Below are 27,390 nucleotides of genomic sequence, written 5' to 3' on the forward strand. Positions count from 1 at the left end.
AAAAAAAAAAAAACACATCTTAGTAAAACCAATACCTTCTCAGCTTCGCATCGAAGCTAAAAATTGTATTTAACTTTATAAATAATAAACGTTACAATTTTATTTTTATTATTATTATTCCAAAAAATATTTTTTCGTAACATTACCTTGATTTTGAATTTTAAAATATTAATTTTAACCTATAAAACCAAAAAAAAAACAAAAATAATAATATCACAGCGGTATTATATGAACTTTTTTTAAGCAAATTTCAATAGTTTGAATAAATTACAACAGTATAAAAAAAAGCTATTCAGTCAAAAAAATAGATTCTAGTATAATAGAAAACCCCTTTAACAAATTAAAATGAATGTCAAAACGTCTTTTACAAGTTATTCTGTAATCGGTATTTACTAAATTTGGGATGCTTATCACGGAATAGTAAATTCGTCATTGTAACACACGCAGAATGAATGCTTCACACCGAGATTTATTATTAAAAAATTTAAAGTGAATTGATTAATGTAGCTTTACGAACAAAAAAATTAAGCAGGTGTTATTCTTATAACGAGATTTTAAAAATATTTTTTGTTATATATTTTTTTTTTTTTTGATGAAGTATTGACAAAAAGAAACGACTAAAATTATTATTCAAACAGTGTATACAAAAATAAAATTATATACGAATAATTCAAACCTTCATGATTAGAATAGTATTTGTTTTACTCTGTACAATATTATATCATTTACCTGAGTTTTATTTATTAATGTTCCTTTGGTCGTCATTTCGACAACATCTCACGTGTATAACAGCTGCTATACAATATACAATAAAAAAAATGTTTCGCTTTTTCCATCTTTTAAAATTCAAATGACCGTCTTACCCTACTTTTACATGCAAGTGCTTCTTGCTTTCACATCATCTAAATCGGTATGAATGGTTTACACCCGACACCACCTCACTGTTAGAACCCTTAGTATGAGCACTTAAAGAATAGTGCGATGGACATCAATATATTTAAATTTTCAACTATAGTATTCCCCTCCTATTTACTGACGAAAAGAAATTTGATAGATGAAACTGTATGTATTTTAGGTTTGTACCACTTCATGAGTATTCATCTTGTCAATATGTCATATATTTTATTATATTTGACATAATTGAGTTTTTTTGAAAGCGCTTTTTTTTATGATAAATTTCTAATGCAAAGAAGGTTTTTTATCAGAAAGTTTTTCTTTGCAATTCTTTTTCAAAGTATTGTAAAGTAAACATTGTTTGATTAAAATTGTAGTAAATATTACTATAATCAAACATAATGTAAAATACTCACTAATGAACTTCAAGTAAAAATAATAACATTATTTTATTTAGTAAAGTAATTGGTTTTTTAATAAACAACTATATTTTTATTGATGTAACACGCATTAAAATGTACATCAGAGTGAAAACAATCATATTATTTTATATTTTAGCATTGAATATTGTTACTATACATGAAGATTTTAAGATTCCATAATAATGCATTATGTATATAAGCATAACATTTTTTATAAGCAATTTATTAATTTGACTTCGTATATAAGCTATATAATTTAGTAAAATAATAGTTCTAACTATGGTGTAAATATTTTTTTTTTAATAAAAATACAAAAATCAAAGAGATCTTTTCAAATTTTTTTCATGGTACAATGTTTTCTCTACTAAAAAATATAAATAAAACAGTAAAAAAAAATGTGTGAAATGTTAAAACCACCTAATGTAATATGTCTATTGCCACTTTTTTCAGCTGTTACCGGACCGATTTCTTTAACAATGCATCAAAAGATTACTAATTGTATCTAATTAAAGACATTTACCCTAAAAATGAATTGAGTTTCTTTCGTTTCCTGTAAATGGGTGGAAATCCACCAAAAAGTTATGATTTTTAAAATCAGTAAATTTCGACCTTATTTTATTTTTTTTATATAATTATTTACTCGCTTTTTACTGATTGGTAATGTTCTCATAAAAAAAGGCGATAGACAAAATCTAACTGTAGATTAAAAATCGGTGCAAAAATGGGTTTAGAAAAGTATAATTTGGTCTCTGATAAAAATACCATAATAATAATTTTGTAAACCAGTAAATTTATTCATAAGTAACAAATAATTTTTTTTTTATTAAATTTATTGCATTAAGTCCTTCAATTTTTATACAAGTTTGTCATATGACTTCTATATAGAAGTAACGAAATAACAACTACTGTAAAAATTACAAAATTAAATTATTTAATATTAATTTCACACTAAATTTAACTACCACAATAAGTATTATTTATTCATATATTATATTTATAAATGAAAGAACTTCTAATCAGAATATAATTATGGAAAAAGAGTTAATTTTGCTTTTGGAATAATCCATCAATTTCTCGAAACACTATCTACAGATTCGCATTGAAGCGTTACTTATGATAGTGATCTTAATCACTGTCAGATATCTATAGGTATCCCAATTATACCATGTACACACTCTGCTGTGTTCCAAACTGTATAACTGTTTTTTTATAATAGATATTAGTTTTAAAAATTTTAATTCGTGACTACTTTATTTTGAATAGATATAATTTAAGTTCTTTTCGGGTATTTTTCGACTTTATGGATATGGTAAAAAATGAGTAAACATGGTAAATAACGAAACATTGTTCATGCATATCTGTCAGATCAATATTTTATATAAAATTTAAGCCAGAAATAATCATATTATTTATAAATTAAATTTAAATTAATAAATTAGGGTTTTGTGCTCTATTTTTAATAGTATGCTGAATACAGTAGTGCAAATATAAAAGTGAAAATCTTATTTTTATTATAATTAACTAGTGATTTATCTTAGTCAATAGAGTTTATTAATCTAACTTAGTGCCTATTATATCACAGAACTTTATGTAGATATTTTATGTAGTTCAGTAGTAATTTATATCCATTAGTATTATATACATAGGGTTAATAATGGGTCAGTAGATTAAAGAAAAGCAAAACTTATGAGGTAGTTAAGTCACGTGAATCGGGTATTTTGAACCATGAAAAAATTATATTACACATAATCATCATAATTTGGCAAAAAAGTATGAAAATTACGCTTTTTTGCATGGTACTTTTCAATTTTTAGTATTTGATTAATATTGTATAAATCACTAGATGGTCATAAAGTAATTTACCTATTTTATTTTAAAAAATTAATAAATGACCACTGAAATTTTTCATTTTAACTACAAAAGGTAATGTACTTGAATCCTATTTTATTGACAACAAGAAAATTTCTATCTGTATTACAAAAGTAAAATAGTGAGGGTTTCAATTACTAGGGTACTTAAAACTCTAATAATTTTATTTTTGAACTTTATGGACTGTACCTATAGGTCCATCCCATTAAAACTGATAGCGTTTTAAAAATAAATTGTTTTTAAAAATGTTTAATATATTCTTGTAGTATTCTATACATAATATCTACTTATAATAAATTTGGTACATTAAGCATTTCATCATCTTATGATGATTAAAAAAATTATTTTTAAATTTAATTAGTTTTCTCAAATTCTTTATATAAGTTTTTCTGTTACAATACATATAATTTTCATATATTTCAGCTGATGTTTAACATTGAATTCAGCCTTGAATATTATAGTGTTAACTATATAATAATTATTAATAGTTATTAAACTCTATAAAATTAATTAAAACCCAGTTAAGTTGGGTTTAAATGAAAAATCCATTTGTTTTTTTAAACTCTGTTAATTGCTTTCGCTTAATATTATTATATTTAATGTCATAAGTTTATTAATGCCTAATAGGTAATGTCTATAGAAAATAATTAATTTAAGTTTACTTATATTGATTTGATATTAAACTGTGTGTAAATTAATAATTCATATTTTATAACATTAAAATTCTTACTTATGATTTTACTATTTATTTATAACTATTTCGTGTCACTATATTTATATTTTTGTATTATTATTATTATGTCCATTATATTTATTGGTATTTTATACACTTTATAAATACATTAAATTAAACAATTATTATTTTTTCTTAGAAAGAGACTCTTCCCAAATGAAAGAAAGAAACGTTTCTCCACGGTTGGTGAAAATGTCCATATGAGGTTATGACGTTGCTTAATTGTTCAAAGTTTTTAAAACTTTCGTTATTTTAAAAAACACCAGAAAGTTTAATTGAAAAGACAAAGAAAAAGAATAGTTAGAAAAATAATTTTAGGTCAGGTATTTAAATTAGGACCACCCGCATCGATATTGGAATTTATTTTCGCTTTCAAAATTCTCCAGTGCATTCTCTTTTACTGCTTTTAGTGACGAAAAATGTACAGAAATTAAATTCTTAATAAATTTAAGCAAAAGAGATTTTTATCAGCATCCATAGAAATTTCACCGTAGTCATTTAAGCATTTAATTTTCATTTGTCTGACTTCAGTCATGATTATGGTCAAATTTAATTAAAACGCAAATACTTTATTAATAAATTATTACATCTTTACTGGTTTGGTCAATAACCCTGTCACTTACAGCTCTTATAAAATAAAAACAATATATTTTTCATATCAAGTACACTCTTAATATTTTTTTATCTATCATTATTCAGCTCATAAAAAAAAAAAAATGACAACTGAGGGAAATGATTTCTGTTGACGTTTTTTTCAGTCCTACAGTTAAAATGCTGAAATCTAAATGGTTGATGAAAACAATTGACAAGCGATTAAGTCTTTAAATTTTAGTTTTGCACAAAATGTCGGACATACTTAAACGTTTCAACAACAACAGCAGTTAAACTGCGGTGCGTTATCTTCACAGCTATACTATAGCTATATGACATAGACATATCAGGGGCAGGATCTCATAAATTATGTGAAATTAAATTTCTCTATGCACTTAAACGAAGAATTTCGGCGTCATTCATCATTTAAAATTATTTCGCCAGAGTCAATTAATATTCCCGAGAGATGTCTACGGCTATTTAGGAATATAAAAAACGCTCAGTCGCCTTTTACTGCAGTGTGGGAAAATAAAGGCGTAGAAACCTGCAATTACTTTTTATTTTAATCCCATCTGAACGTCATGACCACCCTTGGGATTAAATTATAATTATATCGAATGCTAAACTCAATGTTATTCGACCGGAAAACAAGAAAATGCGCGTTGAATAATATTATGTTTAGTTTGTAACGTTTAAACGGTCTAAAGTGAAATTTTCATTTACAAAAATTACTCTAACTACTACATTTCATTTCTGAAAAGTTAAGGTTTAATACGAGTGGTTTATCATACGCATTGGTGACACTGTTTTATATTACAAATTTTATTTAATCTCGCTTTATATTGAAAATTTAATTCATTTATACTTAATATACAAATCGTTTTAAATTGACGCAAAAATAATTCATTTACATATGCAGTAGGAAACTGTATGCAATCAAGGTAGACACTTTTTAAAATTCCAAAGATATGATAACTATTATCAAAAATCAATTACACGGTTCTCTAAAATCATGAAAATCTAGAGAAATCTCGACATGGTTGGTTTTATTGATTAAAAATACTTAATGTTGCTCACGGATATTAAAACAACAACATTTAGTTTATAATTTTAAAATACACTGAACATTAAATTTTTTATTCTCTCTGTTTTTAAAATTATTACTTAAAAGTATTTTAATATTCTAAACTCAATATGTTTTTAAAAGTTCACCACTGATATTTTATACTAAATAATTAATTTGGCAACTTTAAGTTGTTTAAGGAGGAATTTAGGTTGTATCGTGACATATTTTTGCTAATAATAATAAAAGTAATGGTCATTGTAGGAGAAACTAAAATGTATTGACGACCCTATACCTAGAGACAATATTGTGTGCTTAGTTTAGAGTTGTTAAAGCGAAGATGCCTGCGGCAGTACCGTTATTGCTGTACACATTATACGTGCCACGACGATTAAATACGTGCTTCCGTCTTTTCATCGTTTGTTTCAACCCCATTTTCCCTTCAGCCAACTGTCGCCATCTCGGCGGTCTTTCTTTTCGATAACGTTTTCTTAAAATAAAAATTGACCTCGTACGATTTCCTATCTGTGTAATGCCATTACTAGGTTTTAATAGTCATTGAACTTGTTGTTTTTGTACGTATTTCGAGAACATATATTCATAAAAATTAAAAGTAAGTTGTAATTACTCAAGATCAGCTTTAAATATGTTCCCTAAATAAATGAATTAGTTTTTTGATTTAAATGTGTTTTACTTTTAGTGGATATTTTTAGGCCAACGATAAATCAACTACAGGAAGTCAATGACTTGGTATACTAAAGTTTTGAGTGGATAGATAATAGAATTGTAACACGCAAAGACAAAGTTTACAAGCAAAACAATATAATTAAAACAGTATTATTGGTTTACCGAACATTGAGACCAATCAAAATAGGAATCGACGACTAAATATCTGGTTGACTTTTGCTCTTCGCAATGACAAAATCAATAAAAACTCAAAAATAAAGAATATATCATTATATTTAAACGTTACTTTACAACAAAAATTTTTAGTCTTTTATTTTTTGGTTAAATCATTATTATTTTATAATTTTTTTTTAGGTGAACCTAATAAATTATATTATGACAATTATGTATAACTACCATGCGATAAATACATTTTTTTATTGTTTAGACTGTATTTATTAAACAAACTTGTATAAATTACCATTAAATTTGTTTTACATTTAAGCATTTGGCCACCTGATCTTTTTTAATTAGTATAATAGCATTCGCTTCTTTTATGAAAAAAAGTATTATCACTCAAGTAGTATAAAATAAGAATAATTGAAATATTATTGAGTGTTTTGCTTCGTTTGAATTGAAAAATCCATTACAATAATAATCGCTTTGAGTAGCAATGTCATGAAAATATACTGGGCCAATAATAGATATTTAAATAAAAATCTGTTAAACTAATAATTTAAGTAGCATAAATCATAATTTGAATTTCCAATTAAATTTAAAAGGAGAAAATACCACAAATCAGCACACTGGTGTGTTTATCGATAATCTATTGCATGTATTCATGCGTAGCGTCTTTGATTTAGCCTTATAATGTTCATTAAATTTTTTTTAAATATTGTTTTATCATATATTTTTTTTTTAGGTAAGTAAAACATTGAAATATTACTAGTCAAGCTATTCATTTCAACAAAAGAAGCATTTTAATTTATATCGTAACAAAAAAAAATGTAATGAAGAATAAAATTGAAACCAACTATACAAATTGTGTAAGTAATTTTCAGTAAGAATTTTTCTAAACTATTTTTCCGGGCAAAGAAACTTAATCCAAACAAATAAAATTATTATAAATGGAAGTGAAAAAGTCTTTTACTTTTATTAAGGACATTTGCTTATTATCTATTATATTTGTGTTATATAAAAATTATTTTGAGTTGATCTCATAAAATACACTGTAAATAATTCGTTATTAATTACATATTAAAAATCAAAGCTATATTAATTTCAAATTTCAAATTAAATTACAAAAATATTTTTTGTGGCTAAGCCATGTAAGGATGTAGGTTTGTTTTGTAATAAAATATTAAAGCATATTTTCTATATTTTATGTCTTCTTCTCCCTCGCCTTTATTCTTTTATTCTAACTACTCGGGGTCAGTCATTCGTATTCTTAACCTTCATTTAAGATGATCTCCCACATCATCAGTCCTTTATCACCCTTAATCACACCCAACCACCTTTTTCTGTCTTTCTGTTCCTATTTTTTCTTCGACGTTCATATCCATGACCTTTCCTACAGTTCTTACTATACGGTATCAATAGTAAAAAAATTGTTAAGCTACATTATTTCAACGTTCTTCGATGGATGCAATTAAAACACAAAAAATATACATTTATTTTTATTATTTTATGATAATTGAATTTTTAATTATTTAAAACAACGACTTCTATAAAGATAAAATGCCGTGTGTTTTTCTTGTAATGGCACCTTGTAAACGTATAATTTGAATGAATAGAATTTATTTGCACGTTACAAGAGCTAAACAGAACGAGTCAGCTTTTATAGAATCTCGTTGAGCTTTGGTAAACACACGGAGTTATTATTGTCACCAACCACAAATAAGCTAACTGTCTCTTTTATCAAAATTCAACTGTGTATTGTACAACTACAGTAAACATTGACACACACTCTACCTGATAGCAATGTATTTTCAAAACTAACTTTGCGACGTAAATACCATTTAATATTCGTTTTATTTATGACAATTGTATGCATTATTGTTGACACACTTTTCTTTATGTCAAAATGCCTATAACAATTTTCAAATTAGTAAGTAAGGTCTCTTTTTATCATTATCAATTACTGGAAAAACAGTAAATTGCATTCATAAATTAAAACTTTTATTTTATATGTACACAATTAAAGTTATTCACAGTTTATTATACTGCGCCTATTTATTTTATAATATTTAAAAAATTAGGATTGTCGACCTTTATTCATTTATATTTTTATACATTTAAATTTATCAATGATTATATTAAAATAAGGAAACTCAGAGTCCAAACATAAATGTATACAAAAAATCACCTTTTGATAGACGATAAATGTTAGTTGAAAATACCTAAATTTTATTTATTTTAAAAAAACTCATAATTGAAAAATAGTATTCATTACTATGTAAATATACATATTTCAATTAAACTCTAAATATATTACTTATGGCTGCAATATAAGTATTTAACATATTATTCATATTTAATAAATACTAAAAACGGTAGCGCAGTATGAACGTGGCAGAATTAGGATAAGTAACTGACAGCGATTAAGATCACTATCATAAGTAACGCGTCGATGCGAATCTTTAAATAGTGTTTCATTTTAAGAAATTGGTGGATTATTCCAAAAGTAAAATGAACACCAATTTTCTTATTTTTATCCTAATTACATAAGTTTTATGATTTATAAGTGTAATATATTGATATTTAATAATTTAGTATTGTAATATTTACAAAGAAATTATAAAAAATAATAAAGTATATTTTATTACTTATTTGACAATCGTGTATAATAATTAAAGGGCTTCATACAATATTTTTCAAAAAAATATTATTTGTTACTTATGAATAAATTTACTGGTCTACAAGGATTCTTTTATCAGAGACTAAAATATACTTTTCTAGACCCATTTTTGCACCGATTTTAAATCTGCAATTCTGTTTATCACAATTTTTTTGAGATTATTACTAATAAGAATAAAACGAGTAAATACTTATAAAAAAAAATTAAAATTATTATAATTTTTATGAAAATCAGTATACTCCTCTTGTAAGGTATTTTAAAATAAAAACATCTATTTGACGTTATTTAAGTTTTAAGTCAAAAATAAAGAATTTTGAATAAAAAAGTATGGTGATTGGTCCCTTTTCGCCTTTTTCTTAATGTACTAATGCAGTCTTCACTAAAAATAAATATAAAACTATAATACTAATAAAAACTTTCAAATAAATTTTGTACAATTTTTATTAAAATTTCTCCAAAAAAATCATATTTTCTTTATTAATTTTACTGTCCAATTTCACCACAAAGACAAGTCCACAGGTTAAATTTTTTTTTCAAAATAAAGTATATTAAATAAGCTTTGAAGATATATATAAAAGTGTCAATACTTTCAGAACATTTTTAAAAATTATGTTGAAAAATTTCTATTTTCTATGTGTGATTAAAGTTTTGAGCACGCCCCGCATAAAGGGAATTTAAAAAGCATTACGGATGAAAGAAGTATATAAAATATACGGCAGGTATTTTTACGATATAGACATGTACAGAGGTCAAATTTAATGAAAAAATAATAAAAAATGTCAAAAATTACAGATTTTTACAATTGTAATTTTTGAGAGATTTCTTCCATTTTCAGTAAACAAGAATAATTTTTTTCAAATTTGGAGGCCAATATCTTCGATTAGATACAATTTTTAATCTTTTGACATATCGTTGAAAGAAATCGGTCTGGTGAGAGTTGAAAAAAAATGGTAACAAACACAAAAAATATCATTGTAAAGTTAATACCCTCTCAGTCTCGCATCGAAACTAAAAGGTGCTGTATAAGGAATATATAGTATAATGTATATAGTATTATTTTACTGACACGCGATTATCATCATTTTAACTGAAACATACCTTTTCATTTTGCCACATTGTATTTTTAAGCTTCACTGATAATATTCGAAAATACGGTATCGTAAAATGAACAAATAAATCCATAATTCGCATAAGACTATGCCCAAGACCGTAAAATGATTTTAATAATTAGCATTATAACTAACTCAAATATTAGTAAAAGTTATCTAAGTTTTAAAAATATTTTCTAGCATTAAAAATAATTGATTTATTTTAAATATTCTTCTATTTACAAGTTTTTTTAAATAAAACATTAGGATAAAAAACATGTTACTTCTCGGAGGCAAAATTATAAATATAGCTCTGCTTGCTGTAAAATTATCACGTATCAAATACCGTGTTAGATAATAATACAAAGGAATTTAAAAAAATTCACCAAGTATCAATTTTCATTCGTTTATTATGTAAATTGCTTTTTTGCATTAAAATGAAAAATAAATTTTAGCTTCGTTATTAAAAACATTTGACATTATTACATTAAGTAAAAATATATTAAAGAATTTGTATTAATTAACCTAAGAATAAATATTTAAAGAGTTTAGATACATAAATATACTTCTGGTAAATAAATGTATACGATAATATTATACATAATTTGAATTTTATTGCAAAGTTATTTTTCGCTTTTGTAACATTTTTTTATATTCAACAACAAGCAATAATCTCTAATTAAATACAGGCTTTTAATTTATGTACTATTAATACAAAAAAAAAAAATAATAAATAAAATGCTTATTATTCAATAATGTCTAACGCATTTCGTTAAGCCTTATTCATTATAAGATGAATATTTTGAAATTACAAGAATATTCAGTTTGTAGGATTATTGTTTATTCTTCTTTCTTGTGGACCACTTAAAATTATGATGCCTATAATAATAGGGAATTCGAAAAGAAAATAGGTGACCTGCCATGAAAAAGAGCTCACGTTCACTGGGGTGGATTTGTTTTATTCATGACAACCGTTATTATTTTACTGAAACTTGAATCTCTTCTCTTTTTGTTATTTTGTCATCTCTACAAACAATTTCAAACCGGATAACAGAACCATGCTAACTTATTCATGGTTGAAAAAAATTTAATACAAAAGCTTAGTTAATTTTTTACTTAAGTTTTATTTCTACAACAATATGTCTAAAATGTATAAGAAAATGTAAATTTTTATTTAATTTGCTATGGCAACCAGGTAAATTGACTCTATACTTAATATATTTATGGATGAACATTTTTTAGGAGACAATTTTGGACTTTTAAAGTTGAATTTGAAATTTATTTCGCATAAAAAATAAATATTCTGTATTTTCAAGTATATATTTTTTTATTTACTTTTTTTTTACCATACAATTACGTTTTTAAGGTAAATAATAAAAATTTTATCTTAAAATGTTGAAAATATATAAATATTCTTTTAAAAACATCAATAATTAAATGGCACAGTCAGAATTGTTTAACTTAAATTCTTTGATAATTAATTGTGTGGTTTCCATATATCAAATTTAATTACTATCACATCATAATATACTATACAATCTACTTTATTTTGTCCTTTAAAGTAAAAGTTTATAATAAAAAAAAAAAAAATGAATTTATTACCATAACTTTTAGATCAACTTGCAAGTTTGAAGTAGAAATTATTAAATAGAAAAAAATTAAATTGTTAACATTAATATGCAGTCAGGAAATTTTATAATTACTATTTACAGTAAATTTATCAGAAATGATTTTTTTTTACTTTTTTATCGTAATTAATACCTTCTCAGTTTCTCATCGAAGCTAAAAGTAGAAATACACTATCAAAAGTTGTATACCTATTTAAATTAATCACCTAAAATAACAACTTAAATTAGAAAATCATTATTGCTATCTCTAATAAAATGTTATAAAATTTGTATTTGATTAATAATTTTTTAAATAAATTTAATTTTTTGATTTAGAATAATTACTCATAATTTTGATTTGTTCTCTACTATCCAGAAAGAAGTGTATCTGCATCAATTTAATTTTTAATTTACTCAATAATCGAATGGATTATCCAAAATTATTAACCTTGATTCCTTAAATTTTATCTTACAGTTTATACACCTGATCAAAGACAGAGCTATAGTTATTATACACTGATAAACATAATGTTAGATACTCACAATAATTTAAAGAAATTCAATTATTTCAAAAACTCATGATTTGAAGTTTTTTTACCACGCAGATTAATTCTAATATTTAGTACTCAATTTTTGTTTTAAGTAATTTTATTTAAGGGTAGAAGATTATTAATTTGTGATACAGGTAATTAATAATATGCGTCACATATATATAAAACCAATTATTCCTAGAAATTAAGTCTTCCAATAATTTTTCTTTTTAGCATTGATGCGAAGCTGGCAAGGTATTAATTTTACTATGATGTGTTTTTTTAATTTAATTTAATTTAATTTTTTTTGTGTCTGTTACCACTTTTTTCTGCTCTCACCGAACCGATTTCTTTCCCTGATACGTCAAAAGATCACAAATTGTATCTAATCAAAGATATTGGCCTCAAAAATTGAAAAAACTACCCTCGTTCCCTGTAAATGGGGGAAATCTCCAAAACAAATACAAATTTAAAAATTGAATATAGAAAGTAGAACTTTTTTAACTTAATTTTTGAAAGTGTTTCAAAATACAAACTTTTATATATATCTTAAATTATATACCTCTTCATTTGACTTACTTTTTTTTTTAAATAAAACCATTTCCCTTTACATATTTATATATTATAAATATATATATTTATTCATATATTAAACTTATAAATCATAAAAATTATAATCAAGATATAAATAAGGAAATAGAAGATCATGTAGCTTTTGGAACAATCTACCAATTTTTTAAAATTAAACACTATCTACAGATTTACATCGAAGCGTTTTTTATAATAGTGATTTTAATCACTGTCAGATATCATTATCCTTGACCCAACTATGTCACGTCCCCACTGTGCTGGGTTTTTTTATCTGATTGTTAAATTTAATTAAACATAAGTTTGAAAGACGCAGGTTTTTAAAGAATAATTAAAATTTGAAAAGAAAAAAATATTTACATATTTAATCCCAACCAGTAGTTATTTGTTCAATTTTTGAATTTCCATAAATGGTATTTCGTTATCAAGACAAATTTTTAAAGTATTAAAATAAAAATTTTACAACGATTTATTAATTTTTCATAAAGTTGTTATAGTAAAAAAAAAAAAAAATCAAAGTTGACTGTTTTATAACAATTTTAACATTTTAGAACATTTTCTTCAATTACAGTAATCAAGGAAAATTATTCATTATTATGAGGTATACTAGTTTATGATCTTTTAACGTATTATTGAGTAAAGTCGGTTCAATTGAATTGAAGTATTTATATAAAGAAACAAATAAATATGACAAAAAATATCTAAAAAAAACATCAGCCCTAGTTTTTGTGGGACCTAGGTTAAAAAACAATTTATTTTTATTTAAAAAATAAAGATAAGCAAAAATATATAAGGTGAAACTACGGATAAATTTCACAGTTGACATATATTTGGGTTGACCCTGTCTTTAAAAATTTCTGGATTCTACTATTAATACTTTTATGTTTTTATTTTTTTTATTTAAGATAACTAAAATGTATACATAATCTTTGTATAATAATGTTTTTTATGTTCACAATAAGAATAGAATGATAAACAGTTAACAGTAAGATTGACGTTGAATTGTATGTTATAATGAAACCTGTGAACAGTATTGATTTTAGTTTCATTAAAACCATTTTATCTAGACTGTCGACCAAATTGGATTGATGTACATTAATTGTGAGAACAGCTATATATGTTTTACAATTTGATAGAGATAAATAGTATAAATCTTTATCTTATTTGTTTTATAATTGAATTACCCAGTGGCACCGGAACTATATTTTCATGAGTGAAATGACTCATTTGATGACTAAAAAAAATTCTCATTGACTGTTGAAGAAAAAACTAAAAGTGGATAAAACGTTTTTTTTGTTGATTTTTAATGATTATGTAAAAAATGTTTGTAGTTTATAACCTTTAGCCTTGATAATGCATATTATTTTTTATTATATTATCACAGACTATATGAAAATGACTATATAACTATTCTCATTTAGTCTATAATATTATTAATAATTAATAAAAATATATTTATTTATAGTTTATAAGGTTAATTATATATAATGTATTATAAAAAATATGAAAAAGTATAATTCTTTATTATCATTTCCTTAGTCTCTATCCTAACTATTTGGGGTCGAATCTACCTTATTATTTGACAGGATTTCACATCGATTGTCTACTCGATGAAACTTTATTGTGTCTGAAGGAACCGATAAGAGCGTAAGCATTACTGAACATCAGTGCGCTAAGCCAGCGACATAATTATCCATAATTATCCACACCACGCCCCGTCGTTTTTTTCATTTATTATGATAGATATCAAAAAAAATATCATCAATAACTTTGGAAACTATATAATTTTATATAAACCTTTTAAACAGAATAATTATAATCAATTAAAAAATTTAAATGTATAGGTATATAAATTTGATAAGAAACGAATTTTTTAGGAAACTATTGAGAATTTAAAATTTTTTTAAAGAGAAAACAAAATATCAAGCTCCTTAATATAATAATAATATAATAATTGACTAATTTTTTTTTCATACCTTCAAACTTAAAAAAATTTTTAAGGTAAAATTTCTTAATTGGTAACTTCCATATTTGTATAATACGATAGAAAAAAGTTATTAACAATTATTTAGAATACTTCCAAATACATTTTTTTTTTAAATTAAGCCGATATTTTTTCATTGAAATTTGTGATATTTGTACTTAAATATTCAAATTTTCTTAAATACAAAACGTTCATTTATTAAATATTGATAAAAAAACACTTGTAGATTTGAAATTGTAAATAATTCAGTTTGTTAGTTTTCAATTTCCCCAGGTAAAAATTATATCATGTGTTAAGGAGGACATTACAAATCTCAATTAGACAAATTAGAATTTTGTTAATTTTCACCAAAATACACAGAGTAATCCTTTTAACAATAGCTACTCTATATCACTTAAAATAATAATTACAAGCAGGATTTTGAAAATATTTTTTTGCGTTTGTTAGTAACATTTGTATTTTATTATCTATATTTTATTTGTATTATCTGTTATAAAATGACTTTTAGATCCAACCCCTATACAAATAAGGATTCCGACTTTATTTTTTAAATGGCAAAATATATGTTAAAAATATTATATAAACCATTTAAATATATTATATTGAATTGGCTTATATATTTAATAATTATCTATTTAAGAAAATGACGGGACAGTTACAATTTTTGAACAAGTATTTCAGACATTATTAACAATTTCAAGTACTGATTGGAGATGAGGTACTATTATTTTATCACTGGACATTTCTCAGCTTCGCTTCTCCTCCCGTATCAGTATAAAAATATTGACAACTTCTGAAATACTTGTTTGAAAATTATTATCGACTGCCACTTTTTTAGCTAAATAATTTTCATATTAATTAAACTAAAATTAATTTAATAGATAAAGGTGCGGTCCAAGTTGGCATTTGTCATTCAACATCTTATAGGCTCATTTTTTAAATAATTGGTTGAAACAAAAGGAAAGAGTTTCTCATTAAACGTAGGGATACTTTGAAACATACAAGTTATATAATAAAACTTTATGAAAAATTATAAATTTTATTTACATAATATAAATCAATACTTTATAAAAATTTAATTAGATACTAAATACAATTAGATAAAATTGTATGAAAAATAACAGAAACAGACCAGCAAAAGTAAATATATCAATTTTTATGACAAACCTTAACATAGTATAATTCATCATCATCTCCTTAGACTCTATCCCAACTATTTGGATTCGGCTCTACCTTACAATTTGACAGGTTTTTACACCAACTGCTGTCGACAACCACATTTATCCAGCATATGGGGCAAAAATATAATTACTAAAATAAATATTAAATAAAGTTATTTAAACATATATAATATTTAAGATTTCTACTATTATAACAATGATTCAACAAATAGTTATTATCAATTATTGCGATTGCCAATGAAATCATATTGGATAAAAGTATACAATAAACATAACCGATCTCACTCTAAAAACAATAATTTGATACATTATATATTCCTAAAATTATTCATACCAAAAATATGTGTGAATCATTATTGTTATAGATTAAGATGGAAATAGCCATTCTAATAATACAAGGTTTATAACCGCAGACAAATATCCATAAAATGTGATATTTTAATTCATCATTAAAGCTAGACAAAAGAAAGATTTACCTTTTATTTTAATTTACTACTAAATAATTCAATTTTTAAATCAAAACAGAATTTATTTTTAAAAGTGTGAGTTATATAAGAATAATCAGTTTTACCTTTAGCTACCTGACTCAAATATTAGCGGAGTTAGTGACAGTCAAAAGTTTAAAGTTATATTGTAGCAGTCATTAATGATCCATCCACATTAATATTTAATTCACAAACCACAAGTTTACCTAACAACATACCTTTGCCTGACTTTTTGTCTTAATCAATTATTTGTGTACAACGAAATTTCCTAAGAAAACTTACTGTTGTATAAGATACATATATGAAAGCTTAGCGAGACGATTTTCATAAGTTTACTTCGGTATTCGAACAATAATTAAGTTAGTTCTAATCACATTAGAATGCAAATACTATGCATTCAATATGAAATAATAATTATGTAGTATATTATACTATATACAGTATTGATTAATCATTTGTATATATTTCGTATCTATATTATCTGTTGAAATATTAGGTATGTCATTATTCTTACTAAATTTTTTATGCAAATCGAATAATGTTTAATTGAAAATAAATAAAACGTGTCGACGTTTAGATTAGTTTATAATATAATTATTTCGTATAATATATATTATAAAACATTTCTTATAAATACTCGTAAGAAAGATTTATTAATAATTAAATTTGAGAATTTTAATGCAATTAAAGTGATGTAAAAATCATTTAGCAATGGTTACAAAATAAAAATTCAAGACCAACACTAAAAAGATAATAACATTTTTTTTTTTAATTATTCATGAAAAGTATTTATAAAATATTGTTAATACATAATTTACATAAAAAATTTTAAGACAATGAAGTGACAATAGTAATGGTTTGAGTAGATAAAAATTTAAACCGATATTTTTAAAGCTTTACTCCAAAGAAATATTAAAAATTCAAGCTGAAAATATAACTAACACTTTAATTCTTTTTATATATTTATATTTTGTAAAGGAGGAGGTTGAATGGAGTAATTACCTCTCTGTCCTATAGAACTATACCGTTAAGAACCTAAAATATAGACAAAGTAACTGGAAAAAAAAATTTTAATAGAATATTATAACAACACTAAAATTTTTTTATAAGTTATTAACTTTGGTCTTTTATATAAACTTAAGACTCTTCTCCCTAGTCACTACTATTTAATCCTTAAATCCTATTTAGAAGACCGTCACTTCTCAGTGCGAGTAGGTTCCACCTTTTCTGCTCCTACTTTAATCAATGCAGGCGTACCTCAAGGTGCGGTCACAGCTCCCCTCCTATTTAACATATATATATCTGATCAACCTTCTTCCCTCCATACGCTTGTCGGTGACTTTGCCGACGATAAAGCTATCTTAGCCTCTAGCCCTGATCCTCATTTAGCCTCTAGCTATATTCAGGACCACCTTCACCTTCTCCAAGCCTGGTACAAGGAATGGGGAGTTAAAATGAATGAATCCAAATCGATCCATTGTACTTTTACACTTCGGCAAGGAGTGTGCCCGACCCTCCTCCTTAACAACCAACCCCTCCCCACTGCCCAAAATGTACGCTACCTTGGAGTCAACATCGACCGTCGACTTACCTGGTCAGCTCACATTAAAAATAAAACTCGAACGCTGAACGATCGTTTTCGTCTTCTCCGGCCATTCCTAACTTCTAAAAATATCAAACTACCTACTAAATTACTGCTATATAAACTACTACTCAGGCCCATCTGGTCCTACGGTTTGCAACTCTGGGGCTCAGCCAAAGTATCAAATACAAACCGTATACAAAGGTTCCAATCCAAAGTCCTTCGCGTCATCTCCAAAGCTCCCTTCTATGTTTCAAATGATACCCTTCATTCCGACTTCAATTTACCCACCGTCACTAAACTAGCCAAACTCCACTACAAACGATTCAATAACAAGTTAACACATCATTCCAATCCCCTTATTGTCCAACTATCATCTACAACTATTCCAGGAAATCCCCACAAAAGATTAAAAAGACAGTGGTGTCGTGACCTACTTTTATAATTTAAAAAAAAAAAAATGTATATGTATCAATCCAACTTATTATCACTATTATTAATATTATGTTAGGACTAATACCTTAAATTTAAATTAATATTCATGTTGAAGTACCTCCAATGGGAGGTCTCTTCACTCAGTCTCTTCTGTCTGTTTTTTTTTTTTTTTTTTTTTATGTTATCACTTAAGCTTATTGTTTAATATTGTAACAGATAGCGTAATAATTAAAATTTTGTTAAAAAAAAAAAAAAAATAATAAGTTATTAACTACTTTAGGATAAGTACTAACTATTGTACACATTAAGTGGATATGTAGTGTGAGTGGCTGCATCTCGTACTGGTATATGTGTACTTCACCCGCGTTCCATATTCAATCAATGAGTTAAAATGCTTGTAACTGATTGTGTACTTATCTTAAAGCTGTTGTCGACCCATCATAATTATTTATGTATTATTAATTTAGTATTAAAATATTTTCTAAAATAAAAAAGATTTTTTCCCTATTTTTAAAAGAATTTGTAAAAATAAAATTAATTGGAACGATTTGAAAAACGAATGAAGATTTTGTCGAAAATGTTCTCATTATTTTCATATTAAAATATGATTTAATGATGTTAAAGTAGCATTATTTTTTTTTTATTTCATTTAAATAGAAAATTAAGGTTTGCCATTTCGTTACACGATTTTATTATGGTTCGTATTTTTATTCATATTCAGACGTAAAATATAGAAAATAACAGTAACACAACAAAAAGAAGTAGCGATAATGAAAATATACAAAAATAGAAACACGATCTGTAGTATCCTATTTCACATTTCGATTGGTTCAGCTATGATGAAGGCTCTTTGTCCATATATACCATAATATGATTGTAGTAAAAACACTTTCCTATTATATCAGGAAAAAAAATTATTTATGGCACACTAAAAATTATCTATTTAAATATATGATAATAAAATTATCAGTCATAATTGTTTTCAGTAAATCTATTCATTTTGTAATGCTAATAAATTACAGAAAACATTTACGGCCTTAATTATTTGCACTTAAGGTAATTAAAAGAGTTAATAATATAAATCTGGATGATATAAATTATAACATAAAGAAGATTATTAATAATTGTAAGTAATAAAGTTGACAATTGCTTAAATTGTATATTTTTTAATAAATATAATTAAACTAATGCATTTATAATAAAATCATAATTAGTTTATTGAACTGTTTATAACAGCTGTATCTTTCTTTAAATAACGTATTATCAAAAGTAATTATATTTTTGTTGTTTAAAACAGCTTTAATATTTATGAACTATATTGTTAGTTAAAATCTTTTTTGTCCATTTAATATATTCAATTTCCAAAATTAAACTAAAAATGTCTTATCAAAAGATTAATTACCCTTTTGATAGCCAATTTTCAAGAAATTATATAATAGCTATTTAAATGTACCTCACTTTTGTTTGCTTCAGTATTAAATTAATAACAATATTTCATTGTTGCAAACACAATAACGATTTAATTTGGTCTGAAAAAAGTTATTACTTAATTAAAATGCTAATTAATTCAATTAGTGTTGTTAGTTTTAACACGTGGGTGCGGNTTATTACTTAATTAAAATGCTAATTAATTCAATTAGTGTTGTTAGTTTTAACACGTGTACCAGCTTTATAAACGAATCCATGTTTTTAGCTTAAATGGCCTAGAAGTGCAATTATAATAAAAGCAATTAAATTGGTTTTTATTTTGTTATCGTCACTTTAAAATTATTTGTTTTAATAAAATATTCTACTTCGTGATAATTTTGTAAATAAAAGTAACTATTTTTATTAGAGAAATAAAATATTTTTAATAAAGATAAACTCTTCTATAAAAAAAAAAAATAAAAAAAATATTATATTTGAACTACCAATACAGGAATAAAAGATTGTCACTCTCTAAATTAGGAAAAACAATTTTTTATTTTAGTTTGTTAATATTTTTAGTAAGTTAATAAATGTTTCTAAGCAATTATAAAACAAATGAAGTACAAACAATTGTATTCTCAATCGGCATAATAAGTACATTATCAATAATTTATTTCATTAAAACTGTCAAGTTAAATATTGTTAAACGGTTGAATAAATATCACAGGCCGTAATGTAGAAAATCGCAACACTGTCAATAGCTCTTGTGTACATAACAATAATGCACAATAAATTATTAATCTAATGGAATATAGAAGAGGCACATCCTTAATAGCTCCACTGTATAATTTATACTTAAATATCGATTACTGTTGTTTTGAATAGAATAATCGACCAAATTATATGTTCGAACTATTGTTAAATAGTCAGTAATAGTTAAATAACTTGTTTTAGAAAGGGACAAATATAATTGTATCCATTCAGGATTATGTAAAAAGTATAGTTTTTTAGTTTTTAAACTTGATATATGAAATTGATTCTAATTTTGAATTTATAAATATTAAAGTAGAAACACTTTTATCAAACGTGTTATTTTTACATTAGTACAAAATTGGTAGTAAAATATTTTTTTAATTTTTGTATTATAACAACTACAAAAAGATCATCCTTTAACTTAAGTGTAGTGTATTTGTTAAACTTTCCAAAAATATGTTACAGTTATTCAATTGTCTATATTCTATACAAACTGAATTATTAATTTAGAAATAATAATTAATTTTCGTCGGTATATTAGTCACAATATCATTTTAACGTTTTACGCAAAATTCATATCTAACAAAGGAAAAACTTTTAAACAAGTATAAACTAAAAATAATAAAATACTTGAAAAAGTTTGTCCCGAAAGCTAGAATTACATTTACGTCATCATCGTTAATCCATTACAAAGAACTAAACCTCTACACAGCAGTCAACATGATATTCTTCAAAAACTTTCTAGTTCTTAAAAACCTAACAATTACTTTAACTTGAAGTAGAAAAATTACATAAAAATCTTTTTAACTTTTAATAATTCAACTTATATTTTTTTTCTAGTTAAATGTGCAAGTTGATATGAATATTTTGATATAAAGCAGTTTTTTAATATTGAAATAATTAAAATTTTTATAAATTCAAACACTACATATTTTGTTATTTTAATTTAAACAATTATTTATCAGGATCTTATAACTTATTTTGTGTATCTTATTTAAGTTTTAACTATAGAAATAATGTATTTAACTGCGAACTATAGTACTCAGTTCTTACATAGATGCAAGAATTAGAGAAACTAAAACTTTTAAATTTTAATCGGTTCTACATGGACTAAATTTATTTAATGCTACATATTGTTATTCCCAGTTTCATTATTAACGTTTTTAAAGGTTTGATTCTAAAAACGTGAGGTACGGGCTTAGATCCTTATATGAATACTTTGAGTACAATTTTATTTTAGTAAAATTAAAATTCTTTTCAAAATTGTGTGCAAATTCAACGTTAAAACTTTGACGAAATAATTTTACTATTAAACTGAAAAAACTGGCTTATTTACTGCATCGACTGACTGAAATTTTTCAATTATATTATATAAACGTAATAATTATCACCATTCAATGTAATCAATATAGCTTTGTTAATCGATCATTTGGGTTTTTGCTTTGTGTAAAACTTTTACAATATTTTTTCGTTCGTTTACTAAGACAGATCACTTGTATTGTGTTGGGAAAATGTCAGAAACAGTTAATATTATAGTTTATGAGTTAAATGATAAGTAGATGTTCTTTAAAACATTAGATTGTTTAATATGCTTTTATTTTATGCATATTTTTTTTAATTGACCATAAGTTTTTCTTAGAATTAGTAAGTTGGAAATTTTATCAAAATTGTTCTTTGAAATGTATACTTCATCTTATTAACAATATTTTTAGTACTAATATTTGTAACTATGAAAAATGTTCCGTTTTTAATTTTTACTTTATCGTAATAAAAATTAATATTTAAATCAGAAAATCTTCAATTTTATTGAGGGACTATTTTAGTAAGCGAAATGTATTGTAAAGTTTAATTTACATACAAAGAAAATAAGGCATATTTAAGACAAAGACGTCGACCAAAAAAAAAAAAATCTCATTATATAATAAAACTTAGAAAAATTAATAAATGTTGGAAAAATTACATAACGATGTCTGATTTTCAAACATATTTTTAATGTAAGAACACAATGACGTTATTCTAAGGGAAATATTAATAAGAAAAATTTTTTTAGCACACTGTGAGCGTTTAAAAATTTTATCAAAAACGCTCATTACCACATTTTTTTGATTTAACGCCTGAAATTTTTACGAGATCTGCTCAGAAATATTTTAAACGGAATTTGAAAATTTTGTTGAAATATATTGATATTTGGCCGAGTTATGAATTTGTTTTGTTTTTTTTTTAAGACCACACGCATAGTTTTTAGTAATACATGATTTTGCTTTGCGCATCTCAATTTTGTTTAAATTTAATGTTAATTTATATAGTTGTCACTAATAACACGGCATTTAAAGATTGTTTTTAATGATTATTAAATTTTATTCCGTCTACCTGTTGTTTTAATAATAATTCGTAGATTATTATGGAATATAATTGTGAATTCACCTAAGTATTTAGTAGTCATATTATTGTTTAATTCACAAGTGCGACTAGTTTTTTGGCAAATTGCTTTTGGAGTTATACTTTATTTACACAACACATATCGTGACCGGCATAAACGTATATTCCAACCGGAATCAGTGGCTTGCCTATAAGGTCCACAGAGCACCGGATTTAGGGCGTAGCCTTATCTAAGCGAAGTATAGTATATTAAAAAATGTTATTTAGTCTTTTATTCACACGATTACTCAATTATTATTTACCATTAAATTATGTTTAATCTATGAAGTTTTAATATTTTGAAATTTGTCTTAAATAAGTTTTATAGTTTTCACCATCTAATTATCTTGACAATAATTTGTAAAAATATATATGTTTGAATCTTATATTTATTAATCGATTAGAATAACTATTAATTCTTATAAGGGTCATCAGTTAAAAATCTTTAAAATAGAAAATTTTCATCCATCGGAAATTTTTATCAAAATTGTAAATTTAATAAAATTAACATATAAAATTATTTTTATGATAATTTGAAAAAAATTAGTGTTTATATTTGCTTTGATTCATAATTAGAGTCCAGATTTATGTGCATTTAAAAGTTTAAAATTATATATATTTAGTAAAAAAAAAAAAAATACTTGAAATATGCATTAATTATGTTATTAAAATTAAAAAAATAAACAACAAATATTTATTTTCGAACAATAGCGCTGGTCTACAAAATGAAACTTTTTTAATTATTAGATAAAAATGTATTTTTGTTAACCTATTTTTCGTGCTAATTTCAATTTTACAATTAGAATTTTTCTATGGCCTTCAGTTTTTGATATAATTACTAACTAATGAAAAACGAATACTTAAAACATTTTTTTTTTCAAATTATTATTGATTTTGATTTTTAATGTTTTTTTTTTTAATGATTTTTATGTTAATTATAATCCGTAAAAAAAATATTTTTTTGGTTGTTGATTTTACGAAAGTTAATAATAATAATAAACTAATAAATAATAATAATAAAAATAAAAATGAACTTTGTACCATAACTTTTTATGGTTTAACTTGAAGTTTTAAATTATCACTATTAAATAGAAAATTTTATGAGGATTTAAAATATAATGTTGTTTTGATTGAAAAGTGTTAGGAACTTATATAATTACTATTAAAAGTAAATTTATAAAAAGGCTCAACATTTTAAAATCACAATTTTTTATATCGTCATAATTAGAGTGCAACCACTGGGTTATTGGTCCTCAATTTATTCAATGTTATAAAAATAAATTTAATAAAACTATAGCCTATATTTATGTTGTACATAAATAAATATAATTAATGGCAACATATTTAAAAAGTTTAATTCAACTTTTGAATCAATATGTCGGAAGTTATTACCATTTTAAATTATAAACCGTTGTTGAGGTACGGGTTCTGATTATTTTTAAATTATTAAAATTTTTATACCAAAGTTAAAAAATGTCTAATGATATATATTTGAGAATTATTCATAATTATCTAAAATTAAATTTAGTGATGATTAAATAATTAAGCTCTTCAATGAAAATTTTCATCTTGTCCTAAATTTCTCAACAATTTCCTAGTATCAAATTTCCGAAAATTTTACATTACTTCTTATAGAATAGGTAAAATATTCTTCAACAATACTGTATAAGCCCTTATTAATATAGTAATGAGATACAGGCATATATTGTGTTTGAAAGTGAGACTTCATAACACCCTCGGCAGTATTTCCCAAAGGGGTGATTTGCTGTACATTGGACATTTTATTTATGTTATCGCTGTCCAGCCAACCAAAACAATAAGTTGGCTTAAAAAAAACAAAACTACGTAGACCTACATAGAAATCATGTATAAAATATTATCTGTTGAATCAATATCTGAATGTTCCTTAGTTTTTATTTTTTTGACCTCTTAAATTATTCCAAATTTAAAATAATAAAATATATTCAAAAATGATGTAATGTAGCTAAAAAAGTATTAAGGATAAAAAAATTACAATTACCTTATCATTATCTTAATGAATTATAATTATAAGTATATTTAAAATTTTTATACACCCGAATTTATTAAGTAAAATCCAAAGAATTTTTAAGCTCTATTTGAACTTCTAAATAAGTAGAAACCAATATAAATTTACTAAATTAACTCAAATTAATAATTATGGTATAAAATTGCATACTTATTGTAAATAACTTATTTATTCTTTAATACTATGTTTTTTAAATACTCTTTCTATAATTATTATAACGAAAACATAAAAATAAATTATATAATACTTATAATTTAAATATGATGTTTAAGCAATAATATAACCTATAATAAATATTTTACTTGATATCATTGTTTGGCTTTTCTAATTTCTCTAACAATTTTGAGTTTATAGAATGCATACATTTTTAAATGGTTTACTTAACAAGAAATATATTAAAATAATCACTACGTATTAAATATCTACAAACTTTATCTGAGCCGGAAACATTTTAACTTTCATAAATTTAATAGTTTTACCGAAATTTCTGTAGTATAACACTGAAACTCATTATTCTAAAGCACATAACAATTTTAATGGAAGTAAAATTGTTCATTTTTTACTACGTATTTCTATATTTTCCTGATTTTTATTTTTATATTTTAATATTATAACAATAATCGTCTACTAAAAAATTTACATGTCAATTATCTTTTACGAACAAATCAGTCATTAAGATATAATTTTTCTAATTAATTAATTTAAATTTACTTGACTAAAACATTTACATAGAAGACATATTTTTCCTAAAAAAAAAACTATTAAAATAAAATACATAATAATATCTATGGAACCTAAATTTTTAAATGTTTGAAGTTATTTATTCAAATGATATATTTGATTGACTCATTTTATATTATATTTATATCAGTACAATATGTTTCTGAAAATTTGTTAAAGTAAAAAAGGTTCCTTAAGATAATAAATATGATATTCTGAGAATGACATATTTCTTATATTTTTATTTATGTTCATTTCTCTTATATGTATTATGAACCATTTTATGTCCCTTGTGTTTAAATGTGCACGTTTAGAATCATTCGGATCATTGGGGAATAGACTAAGTATCATTTTAAAGTTTTATTTAGACTGTTTCGCTAAGATGTTCACTGAGAGTTATAGTTTGTGTACCATCTCTCCAATCGTTTTTTGTCGATTGACGTGGTTAAATAAAATTGTAGTATTTGCTCCGTTGTTCCAATAGTAGTAACTAATAATGACCGGAACAGGTTAGTTTGACATTAATTTAATCGTTAGTAACTACAATGTACTCAACATTGTCTGGCAATATATTTACAAGCAGTGTACATTACACCTGATAGAAAATAGGTATTTGAAGTATCTTGCTGTTTCAAATGCAACAATAATATATTATAGTATGCTATACTAACGTATACCAGTTTAAATAAAGTTTATCTACAATTAATTAAATTGCTCGTGATTGAACAAAAGAATAGATAAATTGAAGGCTTTCTTAGGGTAGTACAGCTACATACTTTTATCATTAAATCACCACTAATCCAATACAATTTATATGCAGTGTTCCAATCCTTTAAACATTGTTTTTTGACATTGTTATAGTTAAAATTAAAATTACATCGTAGATTTATTTATTAAACCATTTTTAAATAAATTGTTAAATAACTTTAAGTAGTTTGTTTTAATACTATTTAGAACTTGAGAGCATGCTAATTTTCTAAACTGAATAATACATATGAATAACATAAATTGTATATTACAACTAAGGATATAGTTAATATATAGTTGACTAAAATTATTTAGAAATTCCAACTAGATATTCTAGTTATATATATCTATATGATATATATTATGAATAAATTAATTTTTTTACCTATATACAGGGTGGCCCGCCACTCACTGACAACTTAAATAACTTTTGATCCAGTTAATATTTTTAGCTGATTTTTTTTTTAAATAATAGTTATACGTTAGGTCTATAGGTATATCTCAATAATTAATTTTTTTACATTTTATTAAAAATATTAATTATTTTTAAATTTTAAATAAAAAGTAAAAAAAAAATCTAAGATAGCTATTTTGTAGAGTAGAATTTAAGAAAAATTTTAGTAAAAAAATATCTTATTAATATTGAGTAGTAAATATTCTGTAGCGTTTTGAAGTTTGTGAAAATTTGAATTTTCATGTATTATTTTACGGTATTAAACATTG

General features: G+C 24.0%; 1 protein-coding gene across 6 annotated transcripts in view; it reads left to right on the plus strand.

The window, feature by feature from the left end:
* The window catches only part of LOC126900012 (dual specificity calcium/calmodulin-dependent 3',5'-cyclic nucleotide phosphodiesterase 1-like), a 196,000-nt gene that overhangs the window by 111,656 nt on the left and 56,954 nt on the right, over positions 1-27,390 (plus strand). Inside the window, exon 2 of one of the 6 annotated variants that reach the window (XM_050675355.1) lies at positions 7,161-7,284. The exons of the other annotated variants lie outside the window; for them this stretch is intronic. The gene's annotated coding sequence lies outside the window, so the exon portion shown is untranslated. The remainder of the gene's footprint in view (positions 1-7,160; positions 7,285-27,390) is intronic. 6 annotated transcript variants of the gene reach the window in all.

Source organism: Daktulosphaira vitifoliae, unplaced genomic scaffold, assembly GCF_025091365.1.
Source record: "Daktulosphaira vitifoliae isolate Bord-2020 unplaced genomic scaffold, ASM2509136v1 Scaffold_2, whole genome shotgun sequence".
Classification (NCBI taxonomy): domain Eukaryota; kingdom Metazoa; phylum Arthropoda; class Insecta; order Hemiptera; family Phylloxeridae; genus Daktulosphaira; species Daktulosphaira vitifoliae.